This window comes from Ochotona curzoniae, unplaced genomic scaffold (genome assembly GCF_017591425.1).
Source record: "Ochotona curzoniae isolate NIBS_2020 unplaced genomic scaffold, NIBS_Ocur_1.0 contig_883, whole genome shotgun sequence".
NCBI classification, from domain to species: Eukaryota; Metazoa; Chordata; class Mammalia; order Lagomorpha; family Ochotonidae; genus Ochotona; species Ochotona curzoniae.
This window is the reverse complement of record NW_024466599.1, coordinates 25720698-25746217: the sequence shown is the minus strand read 5'-3', so window position 1 is coordinate 25746217 and position 25520 is coordinate 25720698. Positions and strand designations below refer to the sequence as shown.

General features: G+C 39.1%; 1 pseudogene; it reads right to left on the bottom strand.

The window, feature by feature from the left end:
* Positions 1 to 884: 884 nt before the first annotated feature.
* LOC121164626 lies at positions 885 to 5165 on the bottom strand (annotated as a pseudogene).
* Between the last annotated feature and the right edge of the window lie 20355 nt (positions 5166 to 25520).

The window sequence follows — 25520 nt, the reverse complement described above, 5'->3', positions numbered from 1 at the left end:
GTGCTTGCTCTGTTGCAAATTTGTTAATGTGTTTTCAAGATGTTTATTTCTAATGTAGGATTTCCTTCAGAATTTCGTGTAATGCAATTTGTCAATGATTCATTCTCTCAGTTTTTGTTAAATGAGGAATATTTTTTTCTCTCCTCTACTCCTATGTTGTTGCTTCCCTGGATATGTCGTTCTTGGTTGGAAATATTTGTCCTTTAAAACCTTGAATGCGTCATCCTACCATGACCTTCTGGTCTAGAAGACTTCTGCTTCAACTGCTGTTAGTCTAACTGGTTTTCCTTTCTATGTAACTTGATACTTTTACCATCTTTAAGATTCTCTCCTTGTCTTTGACTTTCAGTAACTTGGCTATAATTTTTGCCTTGGAAAAGCTATATTTCGTACTGGAGTGAGAGACAAAACAAAAATTGGAGTGAGAGACAAAAAAAATATGACCTAATGAGCAGCTTATGGCTATATGTCCTATTTGTCATGTCACCCAGGACAGAAGTTGAAGTTTGTTATGAATTTGTCAATGTCTTGAAATATTAGGAATATAAATCTATTTGAATATGCCTTTAGTAAAAGAATGATAATGGTGTCATAATAACTCAGGCAATAAGTGGCTTAGAAATGATTTTCTAGAGGCCAGTATTGTGGCACAGCGGGATAAGCCCTCGCCTGCACTGCTGGCATCTCATAGGAGCATCAGCTTGAGTCTCAGATTCTTTGTTTCTAATCCACCTACCAGGCAATACACTTAGAAAGTAACAAAAGATGGCCCAAGTGATTTTTTTCCTCCCATCTCAGGTTTATTTGTACAAATGACACAGAAGGACAGCAGCCCAGTGATCACATCAGTCCTTTTGTCCCCGCTTAGCCGGCAGAGGCTGTCACTACTGAGCCTTTGTGGGGGGCTGGGCATCTTTGGGAGAAGGCTGAGCTGGGCAAGGTGCTGCAGGTACAGCCTGGGCTGGGGCTTTGGGTTTGGTCTGGGACTTGGCTTCAACCTTGACCTGAGCCTTGACCTTTTTCTTGTTCTGAGGCTCAGTCTTGGCCTTTGCTTGGGTCAGCCTGACACCATTGGCCATGCAGGCACGAGTAGGCTTCCTGAGCTTGGGGTGGGCAATGCAGGTGAGTCGATGAAGCTTGCGGCTGACCCCACTGGGAATGGCGGGCCTTACTTCCTTGGTTTTGACCATGGCCTTGATGGCCTCGGCCTGTGCACTCACGGCCTTAGGGTTGCTGGCCTGCATCTTTTTCAGGCTCTTCTTATTGTGCTTCTTGGCAAAGTGTGTGTTCCTTGGGAACTTGGGGTCCACTCCTTTAAGAGATTTGTGTCTTTGTGATTAGAGATTCTTGCTGTCATTTCCGTGCCACTTTCAGGACTGGTTGTGTGTGGTATGGTTCTTGGACTTGGCTATGTCCACCCCATAACCCACAGCTGTCAAAGCCTCTAGAACTGGAAGAAGAAGAAAAGATGGCCCAAGTTTTGTACTACTTCTGCCCACATGGGGTAGGCAGATGGAGTCATAGGCTCCTGGCTTCAGCCTGGTCCAGCTGTGCCACTGCAGACATTAAGTGCAATAAGGTAAACCAGCAGATGGAAGATCTCTCTCTATTTTCTCAGTAAATAAAGGAATAATCATAAAAAGAAGCGATTTTCTAATTTCCAAACTAAAACTGCACATATATTGTATTATTAATTTAATCATTTAATCACATGTTCAATCATTCATTAATTAGTAAGTATTTATTGACGACCCACCATGTACCAGGCACTATATTAGGCTCTGCAAATGTGCCAGTTAACAAAACAGAATCCTTACTCTCCACTAGGGGGAGCTCATATTCTAGATGTGAGAAAGGGACAGTAAACCAATCCATGCGTATTTTAAAAACACACACGGTTTTAATTGAATGGTTACGAAGAAGAGTAAGACAAGGTGAAGAAATTAGAAACTGGAAGAGTGTTTACAGAGAGCAAGGAAGTTATAAAAAAAAAAAAGGTGGCACTTGTGGTGCGAATGCAGTGAGAGAGCAAGCAATGCGTTCTGTGAGGGTGCTCGGGCTCACCCAGGGGCCAGCTCGCTGGCACGGATAGACGCTAACCAAGCCCAGTAAGGAAAGGCCTTGTCATAAAGACTTGATTCCATTTTGAGTGAGACTGAAAGATTCCACAGGGCTTCCAGAAAAGGATTATGATCCAGTTTAGGATTTAAAGGCACCGTCCTCATTACTGCGTAGAGAAGGGAATAAAGGCAAAGATAGAATCAGGGATCCTGGGTGGGAGGCTCTGATTGTTCCGGTGATAGATGACGTGGTTGGACTGGGTGTTGGTTGGAAACAACTGCTTTATGCAGCTCAGTACACAAAAGGTGGGTCTGTCTTTAATTGCATGTAATTTCTAATCCTGGAGGGATCTAGTGCCACCTCATTAACTATGCCAGGATAGATGCTATTAGCCAAGGCCTCTTACAATGGAAAACACAGGCTAATTAAAATAGAATTTATTATATGGGTTACTTTTATATCGCGAAATCTAGACATGGTCATGTTGTTATTACTGAGAGTCCTGGCTATAAATCAGGATGACTTCATGGGGCAGAGCCTCCTCTAATATTGAAGAGTTGAAGGGACTCTATTTAGAGCTGAGCTATGCAGAACGCTAATCTTTTTCAGTGATGGCTTGCTTTTCAACCCCCTGTTTACATCACCGGATTGCTTTGTGGCAAGAGGCACGAACAGAAACAAATGTAACTTTATGCCTAACAATGCAAGGCAACAACTGCATATAAACAAAGCTCAGCCCAGCTCGTGATGGAACTTCTGTTAATTGTTGGAAATGACAACTGAGTGATAAATTTTAGCTTTAAAAATGAACACATCCAAATGCTTAGGATACCACAGTGAATTACATGACTCTGAATAACCCTCCAAATCAGCTTACTCTTCTAATTTACTGCCAGCGCGTGCCTTGGGTTAAACTTCCTTCCTTTCTCTCCTCCATCTCTCTGCTAGGTTTTGAAGTTTACTTCAATACAATGTTTGGGTGTTTTTTTTTTCTCCTTAGCATCCCCCAAACTCACTTGTTAGTTGACGGTGGGAGATTTTATTTCTCTTAAAAAAGTAAAACAAAAAAAGAAGTGTTTGACCCAGGGAAATGAGTGCTCTTCTGAAGAGCAATCTTTTTTCTTTCATTGTTTCTCAGTTACAACAAATATAGAGGGAAATGTACAGATGTCAATGAACTGCACAACTTAATGAATTTCATCACGTAACTGCTGTGCAAACCAAGAGGCGATGTCGTCGCAATCTCCCAAGCAACCCATTTTGCATCTCACTAAAGTTCAGCTCTAGTCCATACCCCAATGATGGAAATCATAGACCTCTGTCTCCAGAGTTGAGCCTGTTTTCAAACTTCCTACAAATGGTATCACGTCCCGTGGGTTCTTTTTTAACTGGCTCCTTTTACTCCATAGCAGAAGCTCACTTTTTCCCACTGCGCTCATTATTTTACCACCAATTATTCATTTGTTGTGCCATGGATGGACTTTGGTAGTTGCCGGCTTTGTGCTGTTGTGAATAGAGATGCTACGAATGTTCTTATGCGTGTGTTTTGGCGAAGAGAAGTAACTGTTTACATTGAATGTGTTGCACTGAATGTGTTGAATTGCGGCACTAAGGGGCCTCTGTGTACTGATTCGTTTTTGCATCTAACAAGAGTGGTTTGAACCAATGGGCAAAGAATAAATCAGTGCCAGAAATACAATAGTGTTGGATGATTGATTCGATAGAATATTTAATGGAATTACTTAGGATTATTTGCTTGGTTATTATTCAGCTCGTCATAAAGACAGTGGATGAATGGTGGGAATATAAAAGGTGCAGCAACATGGAGAACAGCCTGGAGGTTTCTCAAAAACATGAAAAATAGAATTACTTCATAATCTAGAAGTCCCCCTTCTGGGTATGTAGCCAAGATAGTTGAAAATAGGACCTTGAGGAGTTATTTTCCATATCCATGTTTGTTACAGTGTTATTCATAACTGAGAGATTGGAGCAGCTCAGTGCCCATCAACCAATGATTGGAAAAATAAATGTATACACATAAATGGAATATTATTCTGTCTTAAAAAAATTGCTGCAAATTGGCTGGGGCTTAGAGACATAGTAAGTAAAATAAGTCAATCCAACCAAAAAAAGGGAAAGAAATAATCCATTTCCATTGACATGAAATATATAAATCAGTCAAACTCTTAGATAAAGCGTAGTAGTCATTACAGAGACCTGTTGGACATCAATGTTTTTGTACTGTACACTTAACATGGTTAAGATGGCTTAAAGAGAGGTGTTTTTAAAAGAGATTTATTTTTCTAGAAAGGAGGAAAAACGGAAGGAGAGACAGAGAGGGTTCTTCCATCTGCTGGTTCCCTCCCCAAGTGGCCACAACATCCTCCCAGGTGGGTCTCCCATATGGGTACAGGATCCCAAGGCTTTGGGCCATCCTCTGCTGCTTTCCCAGACCATCAGCAGGGAGCTGGAACCAAAGTGGAACAGCTGGGACTTAAATCAGTGACCATATAGGATGCTGGCACTGCAATCAGAGGACTAGCCTGCTCAATAGAGGTTATTTTAAGGAAAAACAAGAACGACACCTCATAGCTAATGAAAATATTTCCCTGTTATTTCTGGCAAACAGATTTTTAAAAAATGGAAAGCAGCTCTACTCCTTTGTCACTGCATGAATGGTTTGGGGGAAGTAAGAATATTGAGATTGAGTCAATAGGTTAAAAGAGGGGGGATGGGCTGGGAACCATCACTACAAAAAGAATTTACAAGACGGTTATTTTCTACTTCTGTGCGGTTACATAAAGTTATTTTTGTACTTCGGATGTTTGCCTGAAACAACACCTGAAGTCACAATGACTTGTAAATGACCTTGGTAAAGCATTCAGTCCACGCTCTGGAAGGTTACAGATTATCCACAGATATGATAGCAGCTGTTCTGTGTGACGCGCCTGTCACTACGAAGCAAGTGTCACCTCTAGAGATCAGTAACTGCCTGTAGCTCCTGGTGTGGGCATCAGGCCTTTCTGAGAAAAGCTGCGGCTTTAGTGAGGCATCATACCTTTCCCAAAAATGGTCATGAATTTAGGTAAGCCGGAGAACGTCATAGGCATGCAATCTGTTGATGAATGACTGGCTTTCCAGCCAAGAATATTATTGGCTCTTAGTTGTCCTAAATTCAGCTTCCTGCCCTGACCTTACCTGAAAATAGAATAAGTTATTCGGATGCTCAGGGTCACTAATTATTGTTGTGGACTTTGCAAATTGGTTTTTATGTCTATTAAGGCTTGAGGCTTTGGGTTAACCCTAGATGGTCCTTGACCTTGGGCCACATGCAGCTCACCTTGCCACAGGGCTTACGGTCTGATTTTAGAGTAAAAGATTGGAAAGCTGCTTCCATTCTGCTGTTGCTTAAGTAGAACCAAATATAACATTGTAATGGTTAAAAATTAAGAATTTTTTTTCCATTGGAATTCTACTTTTCAGTAAAGCAGGTAAATTGTAGTATTATCTATTTTCCATTAAGTCTGAAAAAAAATGTGTTTTTTTCTATGGATTTTTTTTCCCCTTCTTCCAGCCTTCCTTTCATTCCTTCTCCCCCTCCTTCATTGCTTTTCTTTTTCTTTTTTGAGTTAAATCTGTTGGGGATAAAGTCCTGTTGGACTGAAGAGTTAGACAAAACCAAGTTTGCTGTCACTAGTTGTTTAAGCAGGGAATCTCTAAGCTTCTGAGTGCACCTGTTTTTTCTCTTGCACGATAAAGACGCAAATAGTGTATCCCTCAGAATTACTACGATGATCTCATGAGACCTTTTGTGCTTGGACTATAGTAAGCATTCAACAAATGTTAACCACTTACATAATATGAATATGCTGGGACCGCACAACTTGAGCAGCTGCAGGGACAATAATTTGAAGTAAAGAAAAAAGCTCATAAGATAGAATTTCTGCACATGATGAGAAAAGTATTGAAGAAGATCTTAAAACATTTTGCATTAGATACACATGCAAGAAATGAGGAGTAGCAAGCTTTAATCTAACCAATGGGACACAACTAAAATCATTGCATTAAAGCAACAGAAATTAGTTCAAGTTCTAAACCGTAACAAGGACATTTTTCTAATCATGAGTGAGATTTATATTGGTAAGGCTAACTGAAGAGATGTATCTTTTAGTTATATGGGAGATCAGATCAATGTTGAACTTAAAGATCACCTGGTCCAACTCATTTTCTAGATTAGTTGAGTGGGTTCTAGAACATTAAGTGACTTGCCTTAGGTTGCACATCTGGGGGCAGGGATTGATTAGAACTTTGGAGCTCAGGCGTCATCCTTCCAAGGCATACAGCATTTGAAATGTGACAAGATCAAAAAGCCAGGAGAATTTGCATGCTAGAATGAGAATAGCTTTGCATTCACATCAGGGATCATTTTTTCTCACCTGGAATTCAAGGCATCTGAAAACGGACATCATTATTACTGTTTTACAACTGTAAAAACCCAAAGATGGGTTGTAAGCTTCTCAGCATGTATATTAATGCCCATGCAAGCTGAAATGCTAACCCACCGCACATGCCTGCTCCTGACTCTCACATACCTTCTATGCTACTTTCTGGTGCCTACTTCCTTATTCACTGTCTCCACTGTCCCCTCCCTATCAAATGTGAAAACCACAAATCTTAATCTCCTGCCTTCTTTCCCTCCCATACCCTCCCTCTCCCATGTTCCTTCCCATCTCTCTTTCTCTCCAGTTCCCCTTCTTTCCATCCTTGCTACCTTCTTTCCTTCTTCCGTTTTATTAACAAGAGAATTCAAAACTTTAATTGAATAGTGCCTAGTATTTATCTGTCTACCAATGAATATTTTTGAATGAATGAACTAAACAATGGTGCTCCAGGTTCCTCCCACTATCACTTAGGTTGAGGGATGAATTTTAGTCCTATGTCTAGGCTCTGATTGTGAAACTTCTGCCATATGTTGGCCAATTCCATGCTCTGCACCCTCGGATACAAGCAGCAATTGTTGGGTCACATGTTGTGTTCTAGTACATAACCTGCAGAATATATTCTTTGCTCCACTGAAGACTGATGGGAAAGAGCATAAAAGAAGATTGGACTCATCATATTCCAGAAAGATGACTTCAGATCCTGACATTGTTGATGCCTCATGTATGAATAGAACCCCACCTACATAAACACTGTAAGTCTACATAGGGTCTGCCTCCAGTTACCTCATCCAACCACCATGAATAAAGTTAATTTGTCCTTCAGTCTTGGTGTGTGAGGTTTCTTTTAGCGCGAATCTGTACCTGATGTTCATCTGTAGCATCCTTGGCTAGCATCTACAGAGTGTTTAATTACTGTTGTCACAAAGAGTTGCGTGATAAAACAGCTTTAGCCCTGTGCTTTGTTCCCTTAGGCAAAATAGTCCCCCGGTCCACACCCTGTGTGAGTCAACAGAAAACCCTCCACAAAGAATACATTATGCAGAGCTGCTGTAATTCCTGACTCCCAGATGTTTTCTATAGGATCCTACAGGATTCCCCAGTGGGGTCAGAAGCATTCAAGATGCAGACATCTTGCCACATGGTGTATTTGCCCTCCCTGGCTCTGGAGACCATGCCGTCTAAGATTTCACACCACTTTGGAAGTCATGCCAAAGACATGCTGAATGTGAACATCTCCTCTGACATAGGCCAGGGAGAAATGATCAAGTTACTGCATGACCTGGTTATTGGCAACCGCACTATTCATGAGGAAAGCCCCTCAGAGTGTATATTGTGTTTTCAGTTTTCACCCAGCAAGATCAACAGTGTCATCATCAACTGTGCTTGAAATGAGCTGATGGACATTTGGAAATGAAACATCTGTTAGCTGAGATGGACCGGTAACTTAGTAACATGTTGCTTCAGGCAATAAGGAGGGAAAGAAAACCATCCAGTGATCTTCAACATTGGCAAGTGCTTCCATCCCATGGGGACATTTTAATGTCCTCTGCTTCATCTTTGTTGAGTTGTGCTGTCAGCTACAGGCAGTGGAAGTTAGAAGGAAATATTATGATAGCTAAATGGAAGTGAATTAACAATCAGTACCTGCAACACAAGCTGCTGTATGCACATAATAGGTCGGGACTTCCAATGGCTACACTCATTGTCACACGTACAAGGCAAATCCCCTTTTATCAGACCTTTAAACATAAAGACATTTCATCATGACTCCTAGAAAAGATAATTATAATTGGAATGGGCCTTCTGTAAGATGTTTTAGACTCAATCCCCAGAGACAATTGAAATAGGTGAAGGCAGTTCCTGTAATGCTTATTGAGAAAATAAGTTTGTGTGTCTTTAGTGTGCTGGGACGGTATCTGGGAAGGACCAGATGTGGCTTTTGTGTCTTTGGTGAGGTTAGTCTACTTTAACCCTGTCGCAATGTTTCATCTCACATCTTTTCCTGCACATAAGGGGATCTAAAGCGTAGGGCTCACCAATGGGACTTTCATAAGGACAGAAGACAAATATGACTCACTATTCTTTTGCCTGGAATCCCTAAAGTGCCACAAATTTAGATTCTTTTGCAGGTCATTGGGCTGTAGACTTAACATCGGAAGTCTCAACAAATGTTTTCCAAGTAGCTTGTTATCAGAGGAAACGTCAGCTGAGTCAGGAGCATTGTTCCTCTGTGGACTTGAGCAGTGAGATATTTAATTAGAGTGAATAGCTGAAGCAGGACTAAGATGGCTTTTCCCTGGAGACCCATGTTTAAGGGCAAAACCAGAAATGCTCACGCAATGACTTTCTTCCTAAAAATTCAGAACACTTCAAAAATCCCCCTTAATTGTACTCTTACCATAACTCAGAAGCTTAGGAATCTTGTGGAGCAAATATGTTTTTTTTCTTATGTATGTCAACACTCCTTTTATAGCAACTAATAGTCATGAAAACAACCGAATATCTATTGCATACCACCGCCAAATATTTTTGAGGGTACCACATGCAAAAATTCATGCTTGGAGAGGAAAATATTTAGGGATAATTAAGGACATAAAAATAATCATCTCACTAAGTCTCTCAATCTAGAGTTTCAATTTCAGTGTTTCAGCACTGCATATTTCTACCTGCTTTATCTTATTTAGAGAAATTTGATTTTGAAGTCTTTCATTGTAGTGAGTTTGCATCTTTTCATCAGTACTGCTCTATGAAAATGTAGATATTTGTAACTCATGTTCAAATTGAATTGGAGTCTTTAAAAAAATGTATGTAACAGGAACAAATTTCGTGCATTTCATGATGTAAATTTAGGAGCACAGCATGGCTTTTCATCCTAGCCTCCCTCCTGCCCACATCCCTCACACACCCTCTCCCTTGCTTCTGTATTTTTTTTCTTAATTTTTTTTATAATGACATATTTTCATTTTATTTTGTAATCACAGTCTTCACACTCTAGTAGGTAAAGATACCAACAGAAAGTAGGACAAAACTGTCTCACAGGAATACAAAGGTTATAAAGAGTAATCAGACTTACTCCTATAGATGACATTTTGAAAGATTTATCTATTTTTATAGGAAAGGCACAGTTATAAAGAGATGAAGAGACTGAGAGAGATATTTTCTAGCCACTGGTTTACCTCTCAAATGGCATCAAAGGTGGGCTGGTCTGAAGCCAGGAGCTTGGAACTTATTCCAGGTTCCCCACATGGGTACAGAGCCCAAGGAATTGAGCCATCTTCTGCTGCTTTCCCAGGCCATAAGTAGAGAGCTGGATCAGAGGTGGAGCAGCTGGGACACAAGCCAGCACTCATCAGGAATGCTGGTGCTTTGAAGGCAAGCACACTGGCCCCATATTATATTTTTTATGTGTGTTAGTTATCACAGAACAAGGAAAACATGATATTTGTCTGTTAGGAACTGGCTTATTTCAATAAACATAATGGTTTCCAATTGGATCCCTTTAGTTGCAAAATTCTATTCTTTTTTATGGCAGAGTAGTATTCCACAGTACATACATACCATATATTCTTTATCCAAGCATCCATTGATGGTCATCTGGGTTGAATTGAGCTGCAGTAAACATGAGGATACAGTTAATTTTTTCACATGCTGATTTTATTTCATTTGGGTAATTCCCAGAAGTGGGAAGGTAGAGTCACATGGTATATCTATTTTCATTTTTTTTTTTTTTAGGAATCTCCATATTGTCTTTCGTAATAGTTGTAGCAGTTTAAAAACAGTGGATTAGAGTATCTTTTCTCCCACATCTTTGCCGGTATTTATTGTTCTCTATCTGTATGATAGCCATTCTAACTGGGGGTGAGGGGCAACCTCATCATGATATCTGTTTGCAACTCCCCGACAGTTAGTGAACATGTTTTCCTTTGTCTGTTGGCCAATTGGATTTCATCCTTTGAAAGAATGCATGTTTATGTCTTTTACTAAATGCAGTCAGTAACACTATAAAGCAGCATTATGTGATCAAACTTTTTTTATAGAAATGATCTCTGCACTATGTTAACTAACTTAACTAATTTCAATTAAAATCTCAATTTCTTAGTCACATTAACCTCATTTCCAGTGCCCAATAACCATATGTAACTGTGACTACTGAATTGAACAGCATGGTCACATGGTTATTTATTTATCTTATTTAGTTTTTTTTTATTTGCATTCTCTCTTGTCTGACATCAAAGTCTCAATCTCTATTTTCCTTTTATTTAATTTTAACTAGTACAACTTTGCCCAACCTTTTATTTTTAACCTTTCTGAATCACGTTGCTTTGAGAAAGTCTCTTGAATAGAGCCTAGAATTGAATTCTGCTTTTTATCTTAGACTGGCTAAGCCCATTATGTTTATTAATATAACTTCTGCTTGCTCTCTTATTTTATTTTTTGCACATATATAAATACTAGAAGTTCTTTCGTGAGAAAATATCTAGTGATTTCATACTTTGAGCAAAATTAAATTAGCTTGCATCTTTCTTCTCTCTCTTCCACTTTCCAATTTTAGTCAATATTATCTTTCATGGTGTTTGTCATTGTAACTCCTAGACATCTACAATTCTGTTTGTCAGCAAGAAATGATATCCTCTGGCTCCAACCTTCCACTCATGATGCAGTGGGTGTTCTTACCCTAATCACTCCTATTCTCTCCCTCGTTTTTCCCTTCAACATTTTATTATGAAGTTTCTGAAACCTACAGTGATGTGGAAAGAAAGAAGCTTACAGTAAACACCTGAGTACTCACCACCCCGACACCGTCAGGAACATGTTAATGGATTTGCTTTTTTAGTTTGTATTCATCCAACAATCCTTCTGTTCCTCTGTTATTCCATCTCAGTTTTGGGGGATTTCAACTTTCTTATTTTAACAGAGTAACCCTCAGATATGCATACCACTAAAGTCCAAGATTTCATGTGTTTTTCTTTGGATGTAAAATTCACACAACACAAATTTTAAGAGTACATATGCCAGTTATGAAAAAAGGATACACATGTCTAATTCAAGCCTCTTACAAGATATAGTATCACCAACAAGTTCCCTAGTATACTTTCCAAGCAGTTCCCTTCCCCTGAGAGGGAAACTTTTGATTTTTTTTCCATTATAAAGAAAGTTGTTTTTTTTTTTTTTTAAATCTGCTTCAGAACATCACAGGAATAGAATTGCAGACTAGGTATCATTTTATTTTAGGCTTCTTTCATTCTATGTAAAAAAATTTTTTAAAATTAAATCATGTATGCTTGTACAATAATTTAGTCCTATTAGTTACTGGATAATATTTCATTATAAGAACATATGTCAATTTGTTGTATATTCTCTGATTAAGGGACATTTGGACTGTTTCCAATTTGGCACTTTTGTAAGTACAACCCCTATGGACATTATTATACAGGTATTTTTGTGAGCTATGTTCTTATTATCTTCGGTCAGCCATTAGAAGTACAATTACTATTGCATCATGGGGGGTATATATCTAATTTATAAGAAATTCTTAAACTTTCTACAATTGATTGTTCTATTTTATTTCAACACCAAGACTGTGTAGGAGTGTCCACCAATACATATCCTTGCAAATATTTAGTGTTGTCCATCTTTTAAAATTTTAGCCATTTTATTAGACATATTGTACTATCTTGTGGTTTTAGTTTTCTTTTGGCTGATAACTAATAATGTGGAGCATTCTTCATTTGCTTATTAGTTACTTGTTTATCTTATTTTATGAAGCATGTATTATAATTTTCCCAATCTAAGATTAGGCTATTTATTACTAAGTTTTAAACTTATGTGTTGATTTGTTCTAATATGTTTGATTCCAGCTCTTTGACAGAGTCCTATCTGGTGAATATTTTCCTTTAGTCTGTGGCTTGCTCATTCATTTTCCTGCAGTAAGTTTGGATAACAGAACTTTGAAAGTAATTGGCCGCTTAAAAATGTTGTAGTTACTGCTTCCAGTGACTTGAGAGACTCCTACCATCCCCCAAGTCGGGAAGACATTTTCTTTGTTCTCTTTACTTGCTTGTATTCATTTTTATAGTTTGGTCTATGATAATATTTTCTACCTTCTCTACTGTATTTTGTTAAAATTTCTACCATATTTTGTTAGATGTGTTAGCTTTATAGCAGTAGAGCATGTCACAGCATTTGCATGCTATTTTTACCTTAATCTCCAAATTTATGCTAGTCCTAGATCTAAGTATGTTTATGTTCACAACTAAGTTCTTTTGGCCAGTGTTTCCCCAGTCATCTTCCGGTCGAGGAAAGATTTTCCTCCAGGAAGTTTTGAAGAAGGGTATATGGGTACAATACTTCCTGATACCATGCAGGTTTAATGCCGCTTTCTTAACTCTGATATTTGAGGATCAATAGGGATTGATAAAACAGCCTTACTCTTGCTTTCCTGCTTTGACGAGCACTTCAAAAATCATTATCTTCCATTCTTCAATATTACTCCAAAGAAATTTCCATTGCCTAGGTTCTAGAACATGAATGCATCAATTTTAGACTATTTTCTGAAGATGCACTTGTAAGCAGTTCATGCTAGCCTCATCTCCAGGTTCATATAAAAGATTGGTAAATTTCTTTGGGTCTTGAGAGTGCGTACTGATTTCTCAGTAACGTGGAACTGGCGTGCACCTGCAAGTGTACATAATGAATGTAAGGTTCCATGCAAATATATGCAACATTGCCATTGTTCCTTATTTTTATGAAAGAGGGATATTTCTAAGAAGGCAGAAGAACATTTTTCTAAAGACTAGAATGCCAAGGCAAGGAATTTGAAAAAAACATATTAAATGGATACCCCTAAATTTAGATAACTTGATTTTTTATATAAACTTGTAATATGGATGTGAATTAAATCCAAATTATTGACACTTAGGAACACTTGGAACTTGTTTCAGTTAAAATTTCTGTATTTCACCATCTTGTTACTTAGCAAGTCTGTATAGAAATAATGAGGAATCCATTATGTCAAAATACATTACAGATTTAAAAAATCTCTTAGGAACAAGCAAGCACAAATAGCAGCTGGTCTAACTGGGTTAATGTGAGATAATCTACGGAATCCAATATGTTTCTCCATGTAATATGAACATCATACCATGATTTTCAAACACATATCATCCTGATATAAAAATAAAATTATGTGATAGAGGGAAGTGAAAAGGAAACATTTAACTTGAAATATGCTAGAGTTCTCAAATAGCAATAAAGATAAAAACACAAATACTGACATATAAAGCATTGAATTAATTCATGGAATACCACAGTCGCAATTGGCAATTGAAGAATGAGAGCTTTGTACCACCTCCCCTGAGAACAAGGCACCAATTTCCAATGAGGACAATTAGTTCTTTGAGATCATATATTACTAAATTGATTAGTTAAAGGGAACTTTGAATTTCAAAATGGGAATGGATAAAATTATAGGCTGTATTTTCTTGTTCAAGTCTTTGATACTTCTGAAATACAAAAAACTGAGATGCATATAAAACAAAAGGTAAAAATACCCTACTGGTCTTGCTTCTGCCTTGTTATCAATCTCATGCCCTAGAGAATCTCTAATTTTCATTTTAGAAGTTTTGTAGGAGCCAGCGCCATGGCTCGACAGGCTGAAACTCCAGCTTCAAGAGCCAGTATCCCATATGGGAGCTGGTTTGTGTCCTAGCTGCTCCACTTCTGATCCAGCTCCCTGCTGTAGCCTGGGAGAGCAGGGGAGACCTGGAAAGAAGTTCCTGGCTCCTGGCTTCGGATCGGCGCAGCACTGGCCATTGCACTCACTTGGGAAGTGAATCATTGGATAGAAGATCTTCCTCTCTGTTTCTCCTCTCTGTATATCTGACTTTGTAGTAAAAATAAATAAAATCTTTTTAAAAATTGTGTAAATGCAAGATATAAATTACATATTATAAATTATGCACTTTATGTTTCTTTGGGGAGAATAGAATCTAATTGTATCATGTTGTCTGACATCACATTTTGGAGATATTTCCATGTTTATCTAGATCTATCTAATCTTTGTATGTGGATTCTTGGCATGTAACATGTATGCTTAGTATGTGTGTATACCTTCACTCAGTGATCTCTGCTGACAGCCTACATTGTTCCCAGTTTTTAATATTGTAAATTGCAATAACAATAATATTTTTAAGTTGCTCACTGAAGGAATCCATTTTATAAGTCTTCAGAAAGCTCATGATGAATGTGTTACAAAATAATGAAAATATGAAAAATGATGCATGGATTTTAAAAAGTTTTTGCATCAAGATAAATTTTTCATTCCATTCCACACACTCTTTAAAGTTCCTTACGAATAGTTTTAGAAATGAAATTTTGATACAAAAATTAATAGCTGATTTTAGTAGCTAAAACAAAACTCTGTTTATGATTGATGCCATATTGAAGTTAATGCCTACTTCATTTCTTATGAAAGAGATGATAGGACTGATGAGAAAATCCAAAATAGTAATCAATTTTTGTACAGCATGCAGAGCTAGTGGAATGGACTCTCGTGTTTTTTTATATATATATATAAAATCGGAATAAAAGGACTTTCGTCATAGAGCTGTCTTGATGTTAACACGTAATGGATAATAGTTGAAAAGCTGCTAGACCAGGGCCTGACATAGTAGGTGCTCAGTGAACTATTACTGATGTTTCTAAAATGTCAATTTGTTCTCATAAACAGTTTCTCTTCATGATCACATGTAAAATAACTTGTTGGCTTTTGTGTCTGTCAGTAACTGGTCTTTAAAGTTTTCAGCCACCTAGAGATGTTTATTGTGAATAAAAGAAAGCCGAGGCGTCTTTACGTACAAGTGATCAAACTTTGAGTAGCCAGGCATAGGCAGCTAGGAGGTACTAGTCAAGTGAGAAGATCGGGCCATAGGCCAGGGGTCAGGGCCTGCGTGATGAGAATTACCAGCCTTGGATTAGGTGACAGGAAGTAAACGCGGCCAGAAGTCACCAAGCAAGATGACTCACAGGTAACAGGACACCCAGGTCGAAAGCCTGGCTCCACAGCCCTAGTAAGCCTCCAGACCAGTGTAGGCCATTCCAGGAACTAGAATTCTCAAGCTCAAGGTAGCCAAGCAGGGGCCTGGATGACCTGAAGCTCATGTCAATGTCAAGAAGACTTGGCTCTTAGCTATTGTAGTGCTTGTTTCAGAAGTCAACCACAGGAGGGCTTGTCTGAGTTTTCAGGTGCAAGTTGGTGAATAGAAAGCAGAAAGGTAGACGAATGAAATCCTACTGTTTGCAACCGAATGGTCCCAACCAGAGACCATTATGCTCAGTGAAACAAGTCAATCCCAAAAGGACAAATATATGTTCTCTCTGATATGAGGCAATCTTCATATAAAATGCAAGGGCAATAGTCCTTTCAATGCTGTTTGTGTTACATCTCAGGAGGTTTGATATTTTTGTTTTTATTTTCATTCATTCAAAAAAACCGTTTTTGTTTTTCTTATTCATTTCCTACTGTCACACAATAACATCCTTTACTTCAGGAAGGTCTTTGATTTCCTTTTTCATTTCTTCAGTGACACATTGGTCATTCAGTAGTATGGTGTTTAACTTCATGTTGCAAATTTTCTAGTTTTCTCTCTGTCGTTGAATTTATTTTATGCCTTTTCATTTAAGGGCATGTATAGTAACTCTGCAGTAGAGACTATCACATACAGGTGTGAAGGTACAATGCAGTGTGCATCTCTACTTCCACATCAAAGATGGACTGCCAATGAAACTGTTGAATATATCTTGACAATTGGATGCTCGTCTCTTCCGATGTCCGTGCCTACAATGTCAGGCTATCCTTAAAGAGCAGAATGATGGACTTCTGACTGATTGTGAAGGATTATACTATTGTAACTGGGGAAAATTAGTGGCAGGATGGGGATTTGGGGAGGGTGAGAAGGAAATTTTGGAGCCTATCAAACTGTATCATGGAATAATAAAATAATTTTTAAAATTAAGCAATCCCAGCTTTCTACTAACATGTAACTCAGCAGAGAGCAGTGACGGCACAAGTAACTAGGTCCTTGACACCTTGTGGGAGTGTCAAACTGAATTTCCAGTCCTGGCTTTGAGGAGGTCTCTGTCTTTTCCTCTCTCTCTTCCTTTCTCTCTTTACCTCTGCTTTTCAGATAAATTAACTGGAACACTTATGAGTTAAAAGCATGAAATGATGTTTGCTAAAATAAGCAATTGTAGCTTAGACTTTCCATCGAGTGTTCTGGCTGTATCTTACTCTGGCTTCTGTTTCTTACTTGAAGAGATCATAGGTGATGGTGGAGGGAAACGCTTCTATGGGCTGTGATGAGGTCAGCGGGCCCAGGGCTGTGACAGCTACTTCACATACTTGGCTCTTGTACTTGAAACCCCTCTGTCTGACGTGCCTGATTTAACACATACTAATAGAGTATACATTGCCAATTTGCCCCCTGGAATATTTGGTCACAGCTTACTCACAAGCACAGTATAATGCCTTGTCTTGCTGAATGTCGTCCAGGACATGGTATGAAGCCATTACAGCTGCCTTCTGGGGATAATAAGAAAGAAGCATTATCTTCTGACTTCCATGTCCAGCTCTTCCAAGGTTACATCACAAGGTATATATCCCATCCCTGTGGGGCACCAGTTGGGCCCTGCCTCTGTTGCTGGCAAGGCTGAATCCAAGATAGCAACTCTATGGTTGGTGCCAGCTACAATCTATGGGGCAATCCAGTGGGCAGGAATGAGTTAGGCCTGTCCACTGCTTGCCTGCTCAATGTCCACTGCTTTTTGTATACCAGAAGCATCCCATGTCCTAGCAGCAAGAGGGAAGTCTAGCTTGACTCCAACTGGCTGTGTCCTCTGTTCTTCTAAGAGACCATAGTTTTGCCCAAAGCCACAGCCACGGCAACAGCACAGACGTCTGCATAGGGTCACACTGGCCAGAATACAAAGCCTGTGTTTGTTTCTGGGGTAGGTAATCAGTTCCCTCATATTTATGTGTTAATGGAAGATATCATTGAGCACTTTTTGCCTATAGTATCTTCTATATAACCTTGCCTATGAATCTCATACATATCATTTTATGTTCTAGCTTTTTGTTTTATTTATTCAATTTTCCTAGTGGAGGATTCCCTCATCTCATCCAAAAAAATTGTCCAAAGCACTTTTCACTGCCAGCAAGCAATCCTCTAATATGGATGCATTCACAGTAATTTCTTTCACATTCCTGTATTATTGAACACATGGGTTATTTCTAATTGTTTGTTCTCATAAGTCACTCAAAGTGTGTAACTCATACTTGGCTAGCCTAGGCTGTTAAAGTAAACAGCCTCAGCTCTTGGTGGTTTAAAATAACAGGGATTTATTTTTCACTTAGGTATGGAATTAGCACGGATCCTCTGCCCGTCATAGTCACATTGGGACCAAGTATAACAGAATAGCCAGGATCTCAAATGTCGTTAGTCACTGTGCCGGAGGGAAAAGAGCTCTAGATTTCCATCCGCAATTAAATGCATCCTGTAAGTGACACATGCCACTTCTGAACATATTGCCCAGAACTCGTTGCAAGATGCCACCCAGCCACAGGGAAGGAGGACCGGACATGGCATGCTCAAAGGTCATAGGGGTGTATCACATTGCAACTTCCTTGTATGTGTGTTTTTTTCAGTTTTCAGTAGTTGTCTCCAGTTTTATAGGAAATTTTAAACTGTTTTAGTGAAAAACTGTTACAATATACAGTATAAACATGTCAGTGTTACTAATGCACGTGTTGGAATTTTATATTTTGGCAATCAGAGCCATACTTACTGTTTTATGCTCTGCATAACGGATGCTGGCTGCCTAAAAACGACGTTTTCCAAACCCCTTTGCCTGCTGCCCAAGTGGGAGGAGGAAAGGAAAAGTCTTTTTTTTTTTTTTTTTTTTTTGCTCTTGGCTTCTTCAGCTTCCACATGCTGCTGCAGCAGCTGCAGGGTCAGAAATACGAAGAGGCTCATGGCCTCGGGGCTTTCTGCTCAGGCCCCTAGGTGGTGCTGCTGTGGTATGAATGTATCCCCCCAAATGCACATGTCTCCAGGGTAACAATGATGGGAGTTCGGGTCCGGTAAGTGGAAATGGAGTTCATGAATATATTGATATTGGATACTTCTCTGGAAACAGTCATCATTAAGTTTGGCCTACTCTTACATTCTTGCCCTCCCCTGCCTACCCCCCTCTCCCCTGCCCGGTTCTGTCCCTTACCTTCTCTGTGCAATTCCACTGTGGAGCGACGAGGCAGGAAGCACCTCATCTGATGCAGCTCCTGCATCTTGGAGTCCCCATCTTTTAAAAGCCCGGAAATCAATGTATTTCTCTATAACTTACACCGTTTGTGCTATTCTGTTAACACAAGTACACTGAGACTATCTCCCTTTTGTTTCTGCAAGCCAAGGGACAGAATTAGCTTCCTACAATTACTAACCTCCACACAGCACTCTCTCTCACATTAGCTCTTTCAGGTTTTCGAACAATATTCTAACCAATCTGGAATTAAATTTTTTCCATCTCAAATGCCTGGCTAGATGCCTGCTGGTAGAATATACACTGTCAATTTGGCCTCTGAAGTGTTTGCAACAAATCATAGCCCATACCAAAGTGTTTGGAAGTACTTTTTCCTATTAGCCTTCATCATAATGAAATCATCGGATATTGCCATTTGAAAATTTCCTTCAATTTGATAGGCACTATATTCTCATAGTTTTCATCTATATTCCCTTTTAATGCATTTTTATTAGCCATCTCTTCTGTCATGAAGTGATTACTCATGTTTTTCACCTGCTTTAGAGCTATCTATTTTTCACTGATTTTTGAAAAATCTTTACATGTTAAGGACTTTTTCATCTTTTATCTTCCATTTATATTTCAAGGTAATTTCAGTTTGTCATTTGCCTTTAAATTGTTTATGGCATTTTATAACAATTAAAAAAAACTTTTTGTTTTATAGTGGGAACAAATTCTATATATTTCAAATCTACAGTTTTAAGTGCATAATGATACTTCTCACTATCCTCTCTCACTCTCTTTCCCTCCTCCTCCTTCTTTTCTAATTTTTAATTTTTACAATGAAACTATTTCAGTTTACTTGAGAATCATAAGATTAACCCTCCACTAAGAATTCAATAAGTAGTAGGTAGAAGAACCACTGTTCCTCAAGAGTATATACAAAGGCTTTAACAATAATCAAATTTCGAATTGTCAGTTTCCAGCATATATGTTATGCTTTGTTGTTAATTGAAAGGCAGAGTGACAATGAGAGAGGAGAGCCTGGCTCTCCATCTGGGTCTCCCACGTGGGGACCGAGTCTCAAGTGCTGACATCATCATCTGCTGCTTTCCAAGGTGCAAGTTACCTATGGCTTATTTTCATTTTTATCAGAAAGGCAGAGAGAGAGAGTAAAGTAAGGGGGACAGAGGGAGGGAGGGGAATGGGGGTAGAGAGAAAGAGAGAGAGATCTGTTTGCTGATTCACTCCCCCAAATGCTCACACCATCCACAGCTGGACAAGGCTGGAGCCTGGAGCCACCAACTGTGTCTGGGTATCCCATGTGAGTAACAGAGCCCAGCACTTGCGCCATCAGCTGCTGCCTCCTAGGGTGCACACTGGCAGGAAGCTGGATCTCAAGCAGAGGAGCTGAGAATCAGACCAGGCAATCAGACCAGTGGTTTCCTCCCCGTGGCTCCAAATAATGGATTTAATGAAGGTTTTATACTTTCCTCCATAGAATATTAATTTTAACCTAGAGCTCTGTCGCACCTGACAGAAAAATGAGAATCATGGCTTCTTAATATAACTGCACTATTTCTTCTATTTATTTCTGTTCTTTTATGAATAATAAAGGGCTGTCCAATGGGCCAAGGGGGTCGTGCAGAAGCCCTCCCCACAGAATCAGAACCGCAGAAAGGGGCCTGTGGTGTAGCTCTCCTGTGGGTGCTGCTGGGCGTGCTGAGTGGCAGTCCCTCCTCCTGGGCCAGGGCAGCCACCTCCTTCCCTTTCTTCAAAAGTCATCTTTACTTTGTGTGTAGAGATTTCCCTTTTGTGCACTAGTTGATACTTTAAATGCGGCTCAGTGTTTTCATCTGACACTCTTCTGTCTCTTTCTCTTGGGTGTTTTAAGGAGATGAAGTTATGTATTGGATGAATACATGGGTAATATATAATTATAAATTATATGTATAATATTACAGTAAGTATATGTAACTAACACAAATTTATATATTAAGACATTCTAAATAATATTCAAAATGTCATTTTTCTCTTCTGTGTTGATTTGTTTTATCTTTATTATTATTATTGCTTTAGTCTTTATCATTTATGAATTATTTCAGTTTCTGGAAATTAATTTGCCAGCTACAAACTGAACACTTTAGATGTATGTTTTTCTGTCAGGGTGGAGATAGCAGCTCTCACTTGGAGCAGGGAACGGTGGCTGGCCTAAAGAATGATATTCCAAACGATCCTGTAATGTGTATTTTCTGAAGGGTCCGTCCTCAGTGAGTGTGAAGTGTAGAGCAGGTTTGTAGATTGGACACTTGAGTCAAGGTCACCAGATCCACGCCTAAGCTGGGATTCCAGCACATCTTTTCCACTGGGCCCACCCAGAGGCTATCTCATTGCATTCTGAAATAAATCCTTAACTAACATCATCCTGAGGGACACAGAACCAGAATAAACTTGCTAAAATAAAGCTCAGAGTTAAAGGGAAGGCATATTTCTGAGCATCGTGAAGTATCTGCGGTTCAAACTATTCCTGATTCAGCTCCACGGATTCTATCATAGTATAAGAGACACAGGGTATACTTGTCTATGACAGTTTTATAAGACAAGAGGGTAAAAGAGAGAGAAATCACTGCCTACCTTCTCCCTACAGACCAGCTTGTTCTTTCAGAGCTGGTGGCTTGCCATGCGACGGTGGCTGTGCTAAACAAGTGGCAGGTGCAGTGCTGCTCATCAGAAGGGGCAATGGCTCACAGTTGCCCTGGTGGTGCATGCTAGGTCCACCAGAGCAATAGGGGAAGTGCCTGTGGAGCCCAGAAGGTGGCAGAGTGTCCATCTCTATCCTGGTGTCCAGCCATGACACTCGTGTCCTGCACGTGTGCTACTGGTGCCCAGCAGAGGCAGCAGGGCTTGTTAGGGAGCTGTTAACCAGAAGCAGGAGTGGATGGATGGACTGGATGAGTGGATGAGTCCTTGTAAGGCAACATTCTTGCTGAAGGTAAGGGCAGATGTATGTGTTTGAGGTCTGCATGAAGCCAGTAAAGGCAAGTACATTAAAATATAGTTCATGCTAATGTCCTTCCACCTGGGCAGTCCCTTAGCACCTTGATTTACACTTAGAATGTGAAATCGAGAAAAAGTCAGAGCTCACTGGACCATACACAAGCTCTGATCCAACCTCTATCCCAAATGCAGGAATTCCTTCCTCTGCAACCTTGGAAGATCCTTTCAGTTTACATATGCTATTAAGGAAAATGTACAATCCTTAAGTTCTATTACTCTGATAAGTCCATTTCTTCAGAAATTGTAGTGTGTTCTAGAAAATATGGAAATCTCAAAAAAATCTCTTCATATACTATAGCCTATTACTAACTGGCAATGCAAAATGGGACCTCCAAGAGAGACTATGTGACTTTAGATATGCTAACTACATAAATATTTATTAGACCATATGTATATGAATGTGTATATTCACACAAGTGAATAGCAACTTATTAAACATGCATTATGTAATCTAAAGGAGTGCTACTCTTACGGTATTAGAAATAGTATTACGCAAGATATTATTAGTAAACTAGTTTTCTTCCAGACTATGAACCGGGGAGCCCACTTCCTCCCAATGTTGTGGCTAGGCCATGTTCAATAGAACCTTGCAAGGTCAATGTGTTCATATGTTCATATGGGAAGAAGTGGAGGTTCCTATGCAGAAAGTGTGGGCGGGTTCTCTGACTTAAGTTTAGAAGGGGTCTATATCACTTCTGTCCACATTCCATTAGTTAGAACTCATTCACATGACCGGTTTAGCTGTGTGTCCAGGAAGAGAAAGACTAAGGTTCTGGGATTAGCTGGAAGTCTCAGCTCTAGGTACCCACCTGGTTAACTTTGATACAGTCTTCTCCCACTGAAATATTCTAGCCTTTCACAATTTTAACTAGAACCTTAAAAGCTGCAAATTCATGCATTAAGTACTTGTAGGTGGTAAAGTGCTGGTCATGCCTGTTTAATTTCACTCACCTTGTTAACAGAAACCATGTAATGAAGGGTGGTTACAGAGTTTATGGAGCTGGACCTATTCATAAAAAGGAACACAAAAATAGCTATGATTGTAAATATTTAAAATGAGAACAAATTTATGACAAACTGTAGTTTTAGAGGTGACAAATACCATAAGGATTATGACATCTAGAAAAATTAAGATTCTAAGCAATTATGTTTGAGTCACATCTGAACAGTACTCCAAAGCACAAATTTCAATTTTTTTTCCACCAAAGTCAACTTATCTTTAATTCTGTTTCCGTGAACTGTTTGAACTGCCCTTGCAGTTTCCCCTACATTTTGGCTGCCCCTCCTGAATTGTCTTTCTATGGGACTGCAACTCTCATAAACAATGGAAAGAAACATTCCATTTTTCCTCTGGCATAGTTTATCAAAATATTTTTAAGATCTCTGATAGTTTAGGACAATTTCAGATTCATAGCAGTGTAAGCAATATTATTAGGTAACTGTGGGAAAATTTATGAGTACTAAGATTTCCAGGCAATGCAAATGCTTCACACAGTGACTAATCCGAATCTGCAGCCTGGCATCACTGTCTCTTTGCTTTGCAAGAACTTGTTGATAGGCATTGCAATTCCTTTCGCAGGATTGGTGAAGCCCTGTGCAAATAAGCGTCCCCGAAGCTTAAACTTCTTTCGTTTCATGGTACATCCACTTGTGTGCCAGATCTCACGTTGTAGACTAGACATTTTTTTCCTTTCCTAGGACTAGTCAGGACCTGGCTGGTTTTTTGTTTTGTCTTTGCCTGGCCGAGTCTTGGGTGTCGTCTGCTTCTGGAGCCTTCACTGTGTGTTTGTACACAACTGTGAAGGGAGAGAGCCTGGAGATGCTGATGCGTCACAGAGACTGTTGCTGGTTATTGAACATACTGCCCAAGGTTTGGGTGTAGCGGACATCTGTGACAGGGCATGCTTAGGTGGATAACGGACGCCTTGTTCATCCTGCATGGATGAGAGCTTACAATCCTCTGTGAATGACGATGGAAATGTAAAAATAATTTGGGAAAAGCTCAGATCAACACATGAATGGTTTCGGCCTAATTTTCTTGAAAAAGAAAAGCAGGGTGGAGAAAGTATTGCTAGTGGATGAATGGAATGAAGCTTGAAACAATGGAGAAATAGATGAGAAAATGCGAAGTGATGTGAAAATATTGTGAGGAAAAAAGACACACAGGAAAGAAAAATCTGAAGAACAGTGAATACAATAAGATGCATACATATATTTATACACAAACACACACTTTGGGTTTGGATAAGGAAAATATTTGAAGACTATACTTGGGCTAAATGAATGAATGCATGGATTTAAAAATTCTGCATCATCTAGTTGTGTGTCTTAATCACTATTTATGTTTTCTGTTTTTAATTTTTTAAAAAATGTTAATAAGTATTTTCAAATTTCCAAAAAAACATGTGGGTAATATAATTATCAAGCATGAGAAAGAACTTTGTTATTCATAGAACTATAGGAGCTAATGCACAATTCCAAGGGTATAAGTGAAAACACTATTATTTTATATAACTGATCACAAGTACATTTGCATTTGCAAAGATAATGTGATGTGTGTATACCCAGCATCATTTACAAATAAAATAATGAGAGGTTAGCAATTTGCTAATCTTTCTTTACTATTTTGATACTTTGGAAAATGAAAATGCTGTAATTCTTTACAGTGGTAATTAAAGAATTTCATTTCAAAGATGTAATGATATTTATTAAACACTCTAAATGAGTCTTAGCTTCTAGGGTCATTTAACATTTATTACTAAACTCATATAAAAATCAGTGCCTACTTCTTGGACTATTAAAAGCACGAACTTTGGCTTGTGTCATTGTTAGCCTATGGGGGACCATTTTGATAGTACTTTAAGGTAGAGAACAAACCTGGAAACAAATTGATCTTCCAAACAATTCATAGAGACAAATTCCACTTTATAAATCATGCATAGGTAGGCCACTGCTCTGAAAGGTTTTAAGTGGTTTCTCTCATTTCTTCCTTCTTTTAATTTTTTTGAATGCAAGAGCTTGTCCTTGCGCTGTTGTTTCTTAGGCATTTTCCTGGAAGAACTGGATATTTTTGGTCTCTGCATCATTTCTCTGGTACTTAGTTACAAAGGACATGACCCCTATGGCTTCTAAAACTTTGACCATTTCTATACCATTAGTGAAAGGTTATGGAACAAAGAAGTAAAGTCTTATCAAATTCTTCTGACCTGTTAATATTTTTTTCCTTTCTATTAACATTTTCTGTGGATGTATAACACACAAATCCCTATTCAGAAGGGCTAGAGGGTTAAAATCTTAACAACATCAACTTAAATGACAAAGAACAGAAAATGAATAATGGCATTTAATGATGGTCTGATAGCAGGTCTGTTGCTAGTGTTGACTCCAGTCAAAGCATCTCACAGAGGAATGCTCATCTCCTTCTCCTGGAGGTGAAGTGGAAGGCAGCACTTCCCCCCAAATCCGTCCTCCCTTCCCTGACTGCTGTCCTTTTTCCTCTGTGCCTTCCAGTGATGAGCACACTCCTGGCATCACTCTGATGAGGGAGCCAGAGAGCTGGTGAATTTTCCCGTTGCTTTCTGTCCTGGTCAGCCAGGGTATTGCATCCAGACTGCAGTCTGGAATTGTGGAGGACTTCTCACTCATAGGCTCCTCAAATGCACACTCACC